Source organism: Hyla sarda, chromosome 9 (assembly GCF_029499605.1).
Source record: "Hyla sarda isolate aHylSar1 chromosome 9, aHylSar1.hap1, whole genome shotgun sequence".
NCBI lineage: Eukaryota > Metazoa > Chordata > Amphibia > Anura > Hylidae > Hyla > Hyla sarda.
The window spans coordinates 24349473-24364894 of NC_079197.1; positions in this window are offsets into that span (position 1 = coordinate 24349473).

A 15422-nucleotide genomic window follows, 5' to 3' on the forward strand; every position below is an offset into this window, starting at 1 on the left:
TATTATGATTATCAATAATAAAATAACATAGTCACAATAATAATGAGAATAAATATATATATATATATATAAAATGACATATATAATCTGTATGCATGTATGTGTTATGATGATCAATAATAAAATAATAATCACAATAATAATGAAAAAAATATATATATAATTATTATATTTATTTATTTTTATTAATATTAAATTGTGTTTACACACAGTATTACGGTTACAAATTAATTAAAAAAAAAAATAAATTAAAAAAAAAAATATATATATATATATATATATATATATATATATTCTAATCCAAACCTTACATTTTTCTTTCACATCAAGGCAATGATAACCCCCAAGAATTATTCATTTTATTTTGCTTGGTCCTTTAACATAAATAAATGAATTAAAGTTTTATCATTTTGGTCCGTTTTTGCAACCGTTTTTATTTTGGTCAGGTTTCTTTTATTTGAGCCGTAAAACAGCCCTTTTATACGCTTCAAAAATGCCCCCAAATACTGTGTGTGTGAACAGAGCCTTATACTTTTGTTACCTTTTCATTTTGTGCAGGAGAAGAAAAGAGTCTGCTGTAGAAATGTTCTCCCTGATTTTAATATCATACATCCCTGAACACATGACACTATATCATTTATTATTATTATTATTTTTTTTATTTATTAATATTAGTTTTTTTTTTTATTGCAACAGAAAAATAGGTAACATACGCACCTGGTGCTGGGATTAATATAAAACACATAATTTTTCATAAATTAAAAATAATCTATTTCCATCTAGATCAGTGTTTCCCAACCAGTGTGCCTCCAGCTGTTGCAAAACTACAACTTCCAGCATGCCCGGACAGCCGAAGGCTGTCCGGGCATGCTGAGAGTTGTAGTTTTGCAACAGCTGGAGGCCCCCTGGTTGGGAAACACTGCTCTAAGGATACATTCACATATACCATATGCACTGTGGATTTGATGCTGTGGCATGCTGGGAGTTGTAATTTTCCAACAGCTGGAGCCACACTGGTTGGGAAACCCTGATCTTTATGAACGTACTATGGGAAATACTTTGGATTTTTTTTTTTTTTTTTTTTTACTGATGTTAATTATTAGTTGGAGGACAATTAGCAGTTGCAGATATTAATCGTATTGAAGAAACAATGATTTGTAATCTATTCTGATGGATGAGTAAAAAATACTGAAATATTCATAATTTATAAATATTTATAAATAGATATAATAATTATTATTATTGTCGTTAATCATAATATTAATACAAATTTGTATTATCATTAATAATAATAAAAATAACAATATTGTTCTTAGAGTTGTTGTTATTATTAATAATTATCATCATACAAATAATAATAAAATTTGTATTATTATTGTGTTTAGTAATAATAATAACCATCATCATCATAATAATAAATACTATTATAATATTTATAATAATATTTATTATTATTATTAATAAAAATAACAATATTATTATCGTTGTTGTTATTATAATTATTATTAATAATAAGAATAGTCATACTAATAATAATGTTATTATTGTTGTGTTTATTATTAATGAAAATAATAATCATACTAATAATAATGTTATTATTGTTGTGTTTATTATTAATTAAAATAATAATAATCATACTAATAATAATGTTATTATTGTTGTGTTTATTATTAATTAAAATAATAATAATCATACTACTAATAAAATTGTTATTATTGTTGTGTTTATTATTAATTAAAATAATAAGCATACTAATAATAATGTTATTATTGTTGTGTTTATTATTAATTAAAATAATAATAATCATACTACTAATAATAATGTTATTATTGTTGTATTTATTATTAATTAAAATAATAATAATAATACTAATAATAATGTTATTATTGTTGTGTTTATTATTAATAAAAATAATAATTATTAATAATAATAATATTATTATTATTAATATTATTATTAACAATATTCCTAATAATACAACCAAATAATAAGAAGCAGATTTCTTGCCCCCATAGATCCTATATGTATTAATTAAAATAGTAATAATAATAATGATTATTATTAATAATAATATTATTAATATTATTCATAATATTAATAATAATAATGATAATGATACAACCAAATAATAAGAAGCAGATTCCTTGCCCCCATAGATCCTATATGTATTAATTAAAATAGTAATAATATTATTAATATTATTCATAATATTAATAATAATAATGATAATGATACAACCAAATAATAAGAAGCAGATTCCTTGCCCCCATAGATCCTATATATCCCCCTGCCCTAGATGAGGGATGATGGTCCCTGAAGCTGTGGCCACCAGGCTGTCTATCTGGCTACTTGACAGAGTAGCAGGTCCCCAGCAGCCATTGTTGCTCTGCCCCATGAATGTAGTGCAGGAGAGGCAGCAGAGTGGGAATCACTCATGGATGTCAGCTCGGCTCCTGCAGACAAGTGAATGGGGCTGGGGGTTGAGTAGTTGGGGACAATGGCGGCCTCTGTTACTTCTGTGCATTGGACAAAAGAGCAGAATCCCAACGACAGGGTGACATTTGCATGAGGACAATGAGCGGACGCTGGGTCCCTGTGAGGCCATTGTGTGCAGTGCTGGGCAGACACGTGTATGGGTATGTCCTCATTCTGGAGGAGACCACCACTGCTTTATTATGCTAAAGAGCTGGAGGCAAAGAGAGGTCACCTGATGCCAGCCCCCTGCTCACCCATCAACCATTCTCCCTGCTCCAGGCTACTACTCCTGCAGCATCACTCCACACTGGGACACAGGGTCGCAGCATCACTCCACACTGGGACACAGGGTCGCAGCATCACTCCACACTGGGACACAAGGTCGCAGCATCACTCCACACTGGGACACAGGGTCGCAGCATCACTCCACACTGGGACACAGGGTCGCAACATCACTCCACACTGGGACACAGGGTCGCAGCATCACTCCACACTAGGACAGCAGGGTCGCAGCATCACTCCACACTGGGACACAAGGTCGCAGCATCACTCCACACTGGGACACAAGGTCGCAGCATCACTCCACACTGGGACACAGGGTCGCAGCATCACTCCACACTGGGACATAAGGTCGCAGCATCACTCCACACTGGGACAGAAGGGTCGCAGCATCACCCATTACAGGAAGCAAGTGACTACTTCTCCATCATTTCTTCTCCACTCATCTGAGACTCCTTCACCAGACAAGCCTCCACTTGTTGCCCATCACTGCTGTACAATACTGGGACACTGTATCACTGCTCCAGCTGTCAGGTGACCAATGGACCAACACTGATCTCCTTGGCATCACTGCCCCACCTGTTACTGACACCTCTCTGCTCTACAAGCCTCCAGAAGTTGTAGCAGAGCCCCAGCTGTGACAGCCCAAGATCTCGATGACACTTGAGGCAGCTCTTCTGTTACAGTGTACAAGATAACTGCTCACCTGACTAGGGGGATGGTTCTCCTTGGCTGCCATTAGAGGCGCACACTACATTTTGGCTGCTGTAAGTTGTGTGAGACATCCCAGGGACAGTGGGCACCATGCTGCTGGAGAGGGTGAGGGCCACCAACCAGAAGCCTTCAGAGATGTGCGGCTTCACTGCAGGTAAGGAGACTGCTCTTGTCTGCTTCTAGTTGTCTCTATTTAGTCCCAGTACTGAGGAGCTGAGCGTGAAATTGCTCCTTATGTTAAAGCCGCAGGACACCGGGAAGTCCCAGTCCCTGTGATGGATGACTTCAGACGGGCTTGTAGGCTGCGCATAGAACCGTGTTGCTTTTTCATTACTCTTGATAAAAAAAAAAAAAAAAAACACTTTTAATTTGTTTGTGCTCCAAGTAAAAAAAAAAGTATATTTTTAATAGAGCTATAATATATATATATATATATATATATATATATATATATATATATATGCAACATATAGATTTTTATATTGTTCTATTGAAGATAAAAAAAAATGAGTTCATATGAATACAAATGCAGTGTTTCAGTGATTGGTGGGTGGCATGCTGGGAGTTGTAGTTTTGCAACAGCTGGAGGGAGGCACACTGGTTGGGAAACACTGTTCTATTATATATATATATATATATATATATATATATATATATATATATATATATATATATATATATGTTCTCTAATAAATTCTAATGCACTGTCCCATGAAATAATTCCAAAAATTTGGATTGAATTATTAGGATTGTAGTATACATTTATATATACACAAATACACACACATATATATATATATATATATATATATATATATATATATATATAATTATTATTATTATTTATGTATTTTTATTCGATTACGATTCTTTTATTTTTTATTTTTTTTACTCTATATTAAAGTATTTATTATTTTTGATATATTCGGAATAGGTTTACATTTCATATACATTCAAACCCAAATATATAAAGAAACCTAGGAATGTATTGAGCAGCTCTCGTGGCTGTAGTAGTAGATATTGGCCGTATATATACTCTATCATATATCGTATATATACTCTGTATCAGTTTGGAATCTTCAGAAATGTCCGTTACATTGTAACAACCATGAATAGACCCGCAGTGATACATGAGGCCGTCACCTTGGCGGATATATACTGTAGTAGCTCTTGATTTCTATTTATTTTATATAATTTATATTATTATTATACCTTTATATATTACGCTATTTACTATTAACTCATAACATGCGATAATTGTGATGATTATTATTAGTATTGTTGTTGTTATTGTTAACCCTCTTGTTGCTGGTGGCAGCTGGTGGTGGGGCCGTTGTCAGTTAACACCAGTATAATTGGTTATTGTGACAGGAGAGAAGCATACTGGGGGAACATTGTGATACTGGGAACTGTGGCAGGAAGAATGGGGAGACGCGCTGTACATCTGTCCCCTCACAATACCGCGCATTACAGCACAGTGCACACAGGTGTCCGGAGCCGCACAGGCGATACTGGGGGCATTATCATTTCAGATCACTATTATATACACAGACTTCATGCCAGTATTCATTCTATCTATCTATCTATCTATCTATCTATCTATCTATCTCATATCTATCTATCTATCTATTTCATATCTATCTATCTATCTATCTTTTATCTATTTATTTATCTATCTCTTATCTATTTATCTATCTATCTCATATCTATCTCACATCTATCTATCTATCTCATATCTATCTATCTATCTATCTATCTATCTATCTCATATCTATCTATCTCATATCTATCTATCTATCTCATATCTATCTCATATGTATCTATCTCACATCTAAATATCTCATATCTATCTATCTATCTCATATCTATCTATCTATCTATCTATTTATCTATCTATCTCATATCTATATATCTATCTCATATCTATCTATCTCATATCTATCTATCTATCTCACATCTATCTATCTCACATCTATCTATCTCATATCTATCTATCTATCTATCTCATATCTATCTATCTCATATCTATCTATCTATCTATCTATCGATCTATCTCATATCTATCTATCTATTTATCTAAAAAACATAAAGGATGACCGCAGCACTCAATAGTAGTGAAAATATCAAAAAAGTGGCTTTATTCCAAAAGCAAACAGCAGCGACGTTTCGGTGTTCTCACAACACCATTCTCAAGCTCATCTATTTATCTATCTATCTCATATCTATATATCTCATATCTATCTATCTCATATCTATCTATCTCATATCTATCTATCAATCTATGTCATATCTATATATCTATCTATCTCATATATATCTATCTCATATCTATCTATCTATCTATCTATCTATCTATCTCATATCTATCTATCTCATATCTATCTATCTCACATCTATGTATCTCACATCTATCTATCTCACATCTATCTATCTATCTATCTCATATCTATCTATCTATTTATCTATCTATTTATCTCATATCTATCTATCTATCATCTATCTATCTATCTATCTATCTATCTATCTATCTATCTATATAGAGATGGTTATGTACCTGATAGATGGTAAGATTTCTTCCCCCCTATATTAGTATGTGATGCACATCTCATTATTCGATAAGTCTGAAATCTCTTTTATGTTATATTCTTAATTTGGTTTATTTGCCCTTTATAAAATACAGCGATAAGACAAAAGAATACGAAGGGTGTTACTATGTTGTTTTTTTTTTTTTTTTAAACAGACAATACTGGAGCCACCGTAGTCACTTATTTGGTTAAAATATAAAATGGATACAATATGATAGAGAGATAGATATGAGATAGATATGAGATAGATATGAGATAGATAGATATGAGATAGATAGATAGGAGATAGATATGAGATAGATAGATATGAGATAGATAGATATGAGATAGATATGAGATAGATAGATATGAGATAGATAGATAGGAGATAGATATGAGATAGATAGATATGAGATAGATATGAGATAGATATGAGATAGATATGAGATAGATAAATAGGAGATAGATATGAGATAGATAGATATGAGATAGATATGAGATAGATATGAGATAGATAGATATTAGATAGATATGAGATAGATAGATATGAGATAGATAGATAGATAGATAGATAGATATGAGATAGATATGAGATAGATAGATAGATGGATAGATAGATATATGAGATAGATAGATATGAGATAGATAGATAGATATGAGATAAATAAGAGATAGATATGAGATAGATATGAGATAGATAGATAGATAGATATGAGATAGATAGATAAATAGATAGATATATGAGATAGATAGATATGAGATAGATAGATAGATAGATATGAGATAGATATATGAGATAGATAGATATGAGATAGATACATAGATAGATAGATAGATAGATATGAGATAGATATATGAGATAGATAGATATGAGATAGATAGATACATATGAGATAGATAGATAGATAGATAGATGATGGATAGATCGATGGATATATAGATACTTTATACTTATGAAATAGCTAGATATGTATTATCTATGAAAGATATATATATATATATATATATATATATATATATATATATATATATATAATAGACATTAGAAAATATATGAAATAAATAGATAACATGAGACAGATAAACATAGATGCAGATAGATCTATAGACCGAATACAGACAGATACATGGATGGGGCAGCCTTTATTGTTCAGGTTAAGCTGAGATTTGTAGTTCCATTGCAGCTGCACAAGAAAAGGATTATTAATGTACAATAATCTAATATTTGGTTGTAACAATGTAAATTCCTGGAGCTGCAGCAGAAATACTGTACTGGTGACCTGTTCTGTATTCTCATCTCTCTATTAACCCTTTCACAGGCCCAGATATTGAAGAGCTCCTTCTACATGATGGCCTCTATTTCCCATGGTGTTTTATAACATTTTCTCAGTTATAAGTACATAGTGGATAGTCCTATACAGTGACCGGGTCTGTTCTGTCTTCAGGACATTTCTGGTGGTTTTAGGCTGGGAATAGGTGTCAGTCAGGAGTCCCCCACCATCTCCACTACTATGGGGAAGGAATATTCATACACCACAGTATATCACCCCACAAACCTTCTAGATCTATAGATACATTATTAAATAAATAAATAAATAAATAAGTGGGAGAAATTAATAAATTAGGTAGATAATTGATAGATAATGCACATAGTGTATACAAAATAAATTCATCTCTATATACAGATAGACTGATGATTATGTATAATGTATCTTAAATATATCTTAATTAGATTAATATTAGATTTTGATTTGATGAAAAGAGTAGATAAATAAATAAATATATAGATATGACTTATCTTATATCCATGAGATACATTAATTTAATTTAAATGGGAAGACAGATATTAGATAGATAAACAGATTGATGATTAGATATATTTAGCTGTAGAGATGGAAAGAAAAACAGATGGATACATTTAAGGAAGATATATGTATGTAGAAGTAGGGAGATCGATAGATATTAGATGAATATGTAGATATTAGAGCAATAGATATATATGAGATGGATAGAAAGATGCACATATTATTCATAATAGATAATAAATAGATAAATATCTAATATATTTCTATATTTTCATCAATCATCTATCTATTTATTAGCGGGAATATATATATATATATATATATATATATATATATATATATATGTTTGTGTGTGTATTTTGAGCTGTGGGTCAATCTATTTTTAGAGAGTTATAAAATAGATTCATATCTATTAATATTTCCACATATCTAATATCTATCTATCTATCTATATTTCCACATATCTATCTATCTATTTATATCATATCTATCTATCTATCTATCTATCTATCTATCTCTCTATCTCATATCTATCTATCTATCTATCTATCTATCTCATATCTATCTATCTCATATCTATCTCTATCTCATATCTATCTATCTATCTATCTATCTATCTCATATCTTTCTCATATCTATCTATCTATCTATCTATTTGGCGCCAAATTTGCAAGCTAAGTACCTCATAATTTCATAGTTTCATATCTTCATTTATTGCATTACAGCTGTATAGCTTTTCATGTTCTATCTATATACTCATGTTTTATCTATATCTTTGTGCTAGCAGTGTGCTGCTGTATTCTCCTGTTGCTATCTATCTATCTATCTATCTATCTCTCTATCTATCTATATATCTATCTATCTATCTATCTATCTCATATCTATCTTTCTATCTATCTCATATCTATCTATCTATCTATCTATATATCTATCTCATATCTATCTATCTTATATCTATCTATCTATCTTCTATCTATCTATCTATCTATCTAATATCTATCTATTTATCTCATCTATCTGTCTATCTATCTATCCATCTATCTTATATCTATCTTATCTATCTATCTATCTATCTATCTATCTATCTATCTATCTATCTATCTATCTCATATCTATCTATCTATCTATCTATCCATCTCTCTTATATTTATCTATCTATCCATCTATCTCATATCTATCTATCTATCTATCTATCTATCTATCTCATATCTATCTATCTATCCATCTATCTCATATCTATCTATCTATCTATCTATCTATCTATCTATATATCATCTATCTATCTATCTATCTATCTATCTATCATCTCTCTATCTACCTATCTGTTGGTACACTATGTATTGCTCCATTGGAAGCTAAATTCTTCTGTTATAACCCTTTTCATGCATTGTATGTGAAGGGGTTAATCTTATATGGGCACATTCTGTATATACATACACCTTGCCTGGCCACATGCCATTAACCTATAATAGACTTGTGAGGAGATGGAGTCAGCTAGTGATTAACCCTTTCTTCTTCAAAAACAAACAAAAAACCCCCAGCAGTGGTCTTCTAAGAAGGAGATGAAGAGTCGTCCATTGTGCGCCGTCCCCCCCTTCTCCCCCATTAATCACCCTCATCCTCATTTTATGGTATTAGTGTCGTCCGACTCCTTCAAAAGTGCCAGATCAATAAGGCGTAAAATTATTATTAAAGACTAAAAGTTGGATATAACGGTGAAACATCTCCCACCTTTCACCAAAATGTGTTTCATATACTCACAAAATGTAGGCAAATGGGACATTGATTTTGAATTCATCCTCAGCATACACCTCAGCACTAGACTTGATTTCCCCAGACGCCTTTTTACTCCAAAGATCAGTGTCAATAAAATTTATCAGGGTTCTGACTAACTGAGCTTTTATCGAGCTGCCCACAGCTTCCAGGGTAAACTGTTATTCCAGGGCCGCAGAGATTTAACTCTCGCTGTGCCTGGCCCATCCCCATCCCAGGCCAAGGCCCATCCCCATCCCAGGCCTAGGCCCATGGAGGATGGCACACAGGCCTGGTGCAAGGATTTTTGCCACCCTAGGCAAAAGATAATTTTGCCGCTCCTTCTACTCCGCCCATTGGCCCCGCCCCACCTTAATTCTGGGGTGACACATTGTAACAAACCTCCTCCTCATGCTACTGGCTGAGCTAGTGAATTAGATGCTGGTTGTCTAACTTTCTTGTGGCAGGCAGAGCGGCGCCCCCCATCAAGAGGACGCTCTAGACAGCAGCCTATTTTGCCTATAGGTAGAGCCGGCCCTGATGGCACACTATGTGCACCTAGATCAAGGGCGTATGTGCCCGTATGTACCTTAGTTATTAGAAAGAAGGAAAAAACAACACGGGGTGCTCCCCTAGTGAGGACCATTTTGGAAGTGAACTAGAGCTGAGACAATGTGGGGTCCTTACCCTTGGGTGTCGCGCTCAGGGCACAACACCTACAGTGGCGTCTGGAAAGAAAGTAGCCGGACCACCGCCTCCACGAGGAACTTCCCGGAGTGACGTCAGTCTAACCGGTCGGAACACAATATGGAAATGTAAACGCGAGTTCCTCTGAATGAAGGCGCTGGTCCCACAAGTATATTAATAAGGTTTGTTTGCAACGCGTTTCAATCCCGAACTGGGATCTTCATCAGGCATACCATTTACAGAAAAAGACAGTGGGCCCGTGACACACCATGTGAATGCGATGGGGCCCTTGGAGAGCGGGGCCCCTGTCTTGGTTGGGCCCATTCCTTTTATATATTGGTAAATAACTGTGCAGAACCTCTCTCTCCAGGGAACGGCATTGTTGGCGAATTAATGGCGGGCAGTATTGACCAATATTGACCAATGGGTCATAGAAAGCAAAGGGGGAATAAACATTAGATTTTTCTATCCTGGGGGGGGGGGACAAGCTAGGTGTCATATTAGGAGGGGCCCCATTTATTGGTAAGGGGCCCCATTTATTCTATGTGCGCCACTGACCTAGAGCCAGGGATGTATCATAGGAGGAGCACATGCCCAGTAGATCATGGATCTACCTATAGTCGTAGCAGACATAGCAGCTCCTATGGCAGTGTTTCCCAACCAGGGTGCCTCCTGCTGTTGCAAAACTACCACTCCCAGCATGCCCGGACAGCTTCAGCTGTCCGGGCATGCTGGGAGTTGTAGTTTTGCAACAGCTGGAGGCACCCTGGTTGGAAAAGACTGTGCTATGGGGCCAATGCTATTATCCGCACCTTTTATTTATTGCTATTGTGCTGTTGTTTTAGTTTCCTGTTATTGGGCACTGTGTGGTGGAATAATTGAGTCTATGTATTGTTGTTTAAGTTCTGTGAATACGAAAGAAAATGATTTGAATAATGTAAAATGGTACAATTTGGAACTATATGGAAATGTTACTTGGATCCTGTACGGTTCCATTATGTGGGCCCTGTATAGTAGTACTAATTGTGCTCTATATGGAACTGTTATTGGGACACTTTATGGTACCATTATATTGGCACTGTATAGTAGTATTATTTGTGCTCAATATGGAACTGTTATTGGTACGCTATATAGTACTATTATGTTGCCACTGTATAGTAGTATTATTTGTGCTCTATATGGAACTGTTATTGGTATGCTATGTAGTACTATTATGTTGCCACTGTATAGTAGTATTATTTGTGCTCTGTATGGAGCTGTTATTGGTACGCTATATAGTACTATCATGTAACCACTGCATAGTAGTAGTTTTATTTGTGCTCTATATGGAACTGTTATTGGTATGCTCTATAGTACTATTATGTTGCCACTGTATAGTAGTATTATTTGTGTTTGCATATGGAACTGTTATTGGGACACTGTATGACACCATTATTTGGGCACTTTGTAGTAGTATTATTTGTTCTCTATATGGAACTGTTATTTGTATGCCATATAGTACTATTATGTTGCCACTGTATAGTAGTATTTTTTGTGGTCTATATGGAACTGTTATTGGGACACTTTATGGTACCATTATATTGACACTGTATAGTAGTATTATTTGTGCTCTGTATGGAACTGTTATTGGTACGCTATATAGTACTATTATGTTGCCACTGTATAGTAGTATTATTTGTGCTCTATATGGAACTGTTATTGGTATGCTATATAGTACTATTATGTTGCCACTGTATAGTAGTATTATTTGTGCTCTATATGGAACTGTTATTGGTATGCTATATAGTACTATTATGTTGCCACTGTATAGTAGTATTATTTGTGCTCTGTATGGAACTGTTCTTGGTACGCTATATAGTACTATCATGTTGCCACTGTATAGTAGTGTTATTTGTGCTCTATATGGAACTGTTATTGGTATGCTCTATAGTACTATTATGTTGCCACTGTATAGTAGTATTATTTGTGTTTGGATATGGAACTGTTATTGGTATGCTCTATAGTACTATTATGTTGCCACTGTATAGTAGTATTATTTGTGTTTGGATATGGAACTGTTATTGGGACACTGTATGGTACCATTATTTGGGCACTTTATAGTAGTATTATTTGTGCTCTATATGGAACTGTTATTTGTACGCTATATAGTACTATTATGTTGCCACTGTATAGTAGTATTTTTTGTGGTGTATATGGAACTGTTATTGAGACACTGTATAGTAGTATTATTTGTGGTCTATATGGAACTGCTATTGGTACTCTATATAGTTCTATTATGTTGCCACTGTATAGTAGTAGTATTTGTGTTTGTATATGGAACTGTTATTGGGACACTGTATGGTACCATTATTTGGGCACTGTATAGTGGTATTATTTGTGCCCTATATAAAACTGTATTTGGGACTCTGTATGGTACCATTATGTGGGTACTATTTAGAATATGGTGCTATTATCTGATATATACATATATATATATATATATATATATATATATATATATATATATATATGACCTGATATGACTATATGATCTTTTTTTCAGGACCAGTAATTGTGATATTGCTGTAATATTTTAAGTTGTTTTTACAGAAGGACATGGGCGCCAACAATGATTTGCTTAGGGGGAAGTGGTCTCCAACTTTTAGCTTCCCAGCTGGGCTTGCTGGGAGTTGTAGTTACGCAACAGCTGGGGTACCACAGACCTTTATCAAGCCAATAGCTATGTCATTACCAGCACGATGATGTCACCTGGCTGATTGTTATGTTGAATTGTTCCTATTTTGTGGCCTAGACCCATAGACATGTCCATTACAGCTGAAGAGGAACATGGGGGATCAATGGTGTCAAAATAATCAGATCTAAGCAAGTGAGTGTGCAATGATAATTCACAGTGACGGACATCAGTGTAAATGGTGTGAGCAATGGTTCACAGTTTATCACTGTCTTTACAGGACACTTGGTTATTTGTATACATTGTACCCTAACCAGAAGTATATATTATCAGGTCTATGGCCAAGTTTGGCTGCATTAGCACACAATGATCTCACCTGGGTGGGTGGGGGTGTATGATCCTATTGATGGACAATTTAAAATAATTAAAAAAACTAAATTTAAATAAAAAAAATGTAAAGTTTTTTTTTTTAATTAGTTTTATTATATATATGTACATACACACATAATTACTATTATAATATAAAAAAACTAAGTAAAAAAAACAAATATGTATACTGATATCTAATTATATAACATGAATATATAAATTTTGAAGAATTAGATTTATATATTACCAATTAAGTAAGTGTAAGAGTTAATTTACTTAAAACAGTCTTTCCCTATTAAAGTCCCTACAGCTGTTGCAAAACTACAACTCCCAGCATGAGAGGACATGCTGGAAGCTGTATTTTTGCAACAGCTGGAGGCACCCTGGTTGGAAAACACTGACTGAAAATATAATCCTATTAGGGATAAAACTTTAGGTTTCTTATGTTTCTATTATTTCCTCTCATATATTATTAAGGTTTACTTTATTTATGTAGCCAGTGCCACCTGACTGGCACCAGGTATATGTGGGCCCTTGGGCAACAGAGTCACAATTGGCCCCACAGTGGTCTGCTCTATATAAGAGGCGACCATGGGGCCCCCAAGCCCTGGTACCTGCCATGCAAAATTAACCCCTACTCTGTGCAACTATACTAAAGTTATGATGGGGTCTTGTTCTTGCAAAATCACCCATTCCAGGCCCAAGTTTTGCCTCCAGCTGTTGCAAAACTACAACTCCCAGCATTCTGGGAGTTGTAGTTTTGCAACAGCTGCACACTGGTTGGGAAAAGCTGTTATATATATATATATATATATATATATATATTTCATAGTTCCCCCAACCTCAGCCCAGTTTCATCTATATATTAATCTAAGCTAGTGTTTCCCAACCAGTGTGCCTCCAGCTGTTGCAAAACTATAACTCCCAGCATGCCCGGACAGCCAAAGGATACATATGGATACAAGCTTCTATATCAGTCTTTCCCAACCAGGGTGCCTCCAGCTGTTGCAAAACTATAACTCCCAGAATGCCCGGACAGCCAAAGGATACATATGGATACAAGCTTCTATATCAGTGTTTCCCAACCAGGGTGCCTCCAGCTGTTGCCAAACTACAACTCCCAGCATGCCCGGACAGCCAAAGGCTGTCCGGGCATGCTGGGAGTTGTAGTAGTTTGGCAACAGCTGGAGGGAGGCACACTGGTTGGGAAACACTGTTCTATATATATATATATATATATATATATATATATATATATATATATATAAAATTTATTTTATTTATATATATTTTTTGTTTTGCAACAGCTGGAGAGCCACGTGTCACAGAACACTGATTTAGTAGCTACATTTTTTAGATACAAATGCAGAAAATTCTACCCCATAGGTAAAGTCTTAAACTTAAAGCCACAAAGTGGAAATATAAAATAAAGGGAATATAAAATAAAATAAATGCGTTTTGTTTTCTTGGAGACATCAGGTAAAATAATTAGAGCCCGGCTGTTGTCTGAGACAATCTCCATTATTCATGTATTTTCTGGCTACATAAAAATGACAGATAGCAGTGGTGGAGAGGAGAGGGTCCTGGGGTGGGCTGACTATCACATTGCATCTCTCCCTTGCATATTGGGTGTTGCAGCCATCAGCTTCGCGCAGCTCCCCCTGGTGTCCGATGTGCGCACAGCAGCCTCCTGCACAGCCCAGCACTTGTCTTTCTGCAGGAGCTCAGAGCAGCACTTACAAGCTCCAGGCTCCACACTAATTCACTGGACCCTGCACCCCAACACTGGTGTTATTGGGGGGTGTCTTTACGGATTGGTGGCAGAAGGGGGGCTACAGCCCAACTTTGGGAAGGGATGAGAGATGGATCATGCTCTAAAGGAGATAACACCCAGCAAGCAGTCTGCTAGTGCTGACATGTTGTTTGCTCTTCTGGCTCAGAATGAAGACCTGAGGAAAGGTAGGTGACCCTCTGATGGGTGATCCCTGCACCCAATGCGATCCCATTATATCCACAACTTTCTAATAGAATCCAAGCTGAAGCTGCTGCCTCCATCTACCACCTGTTATATTCAGCTTCAGCACCATGGACAGGGCTCCAGGGTAA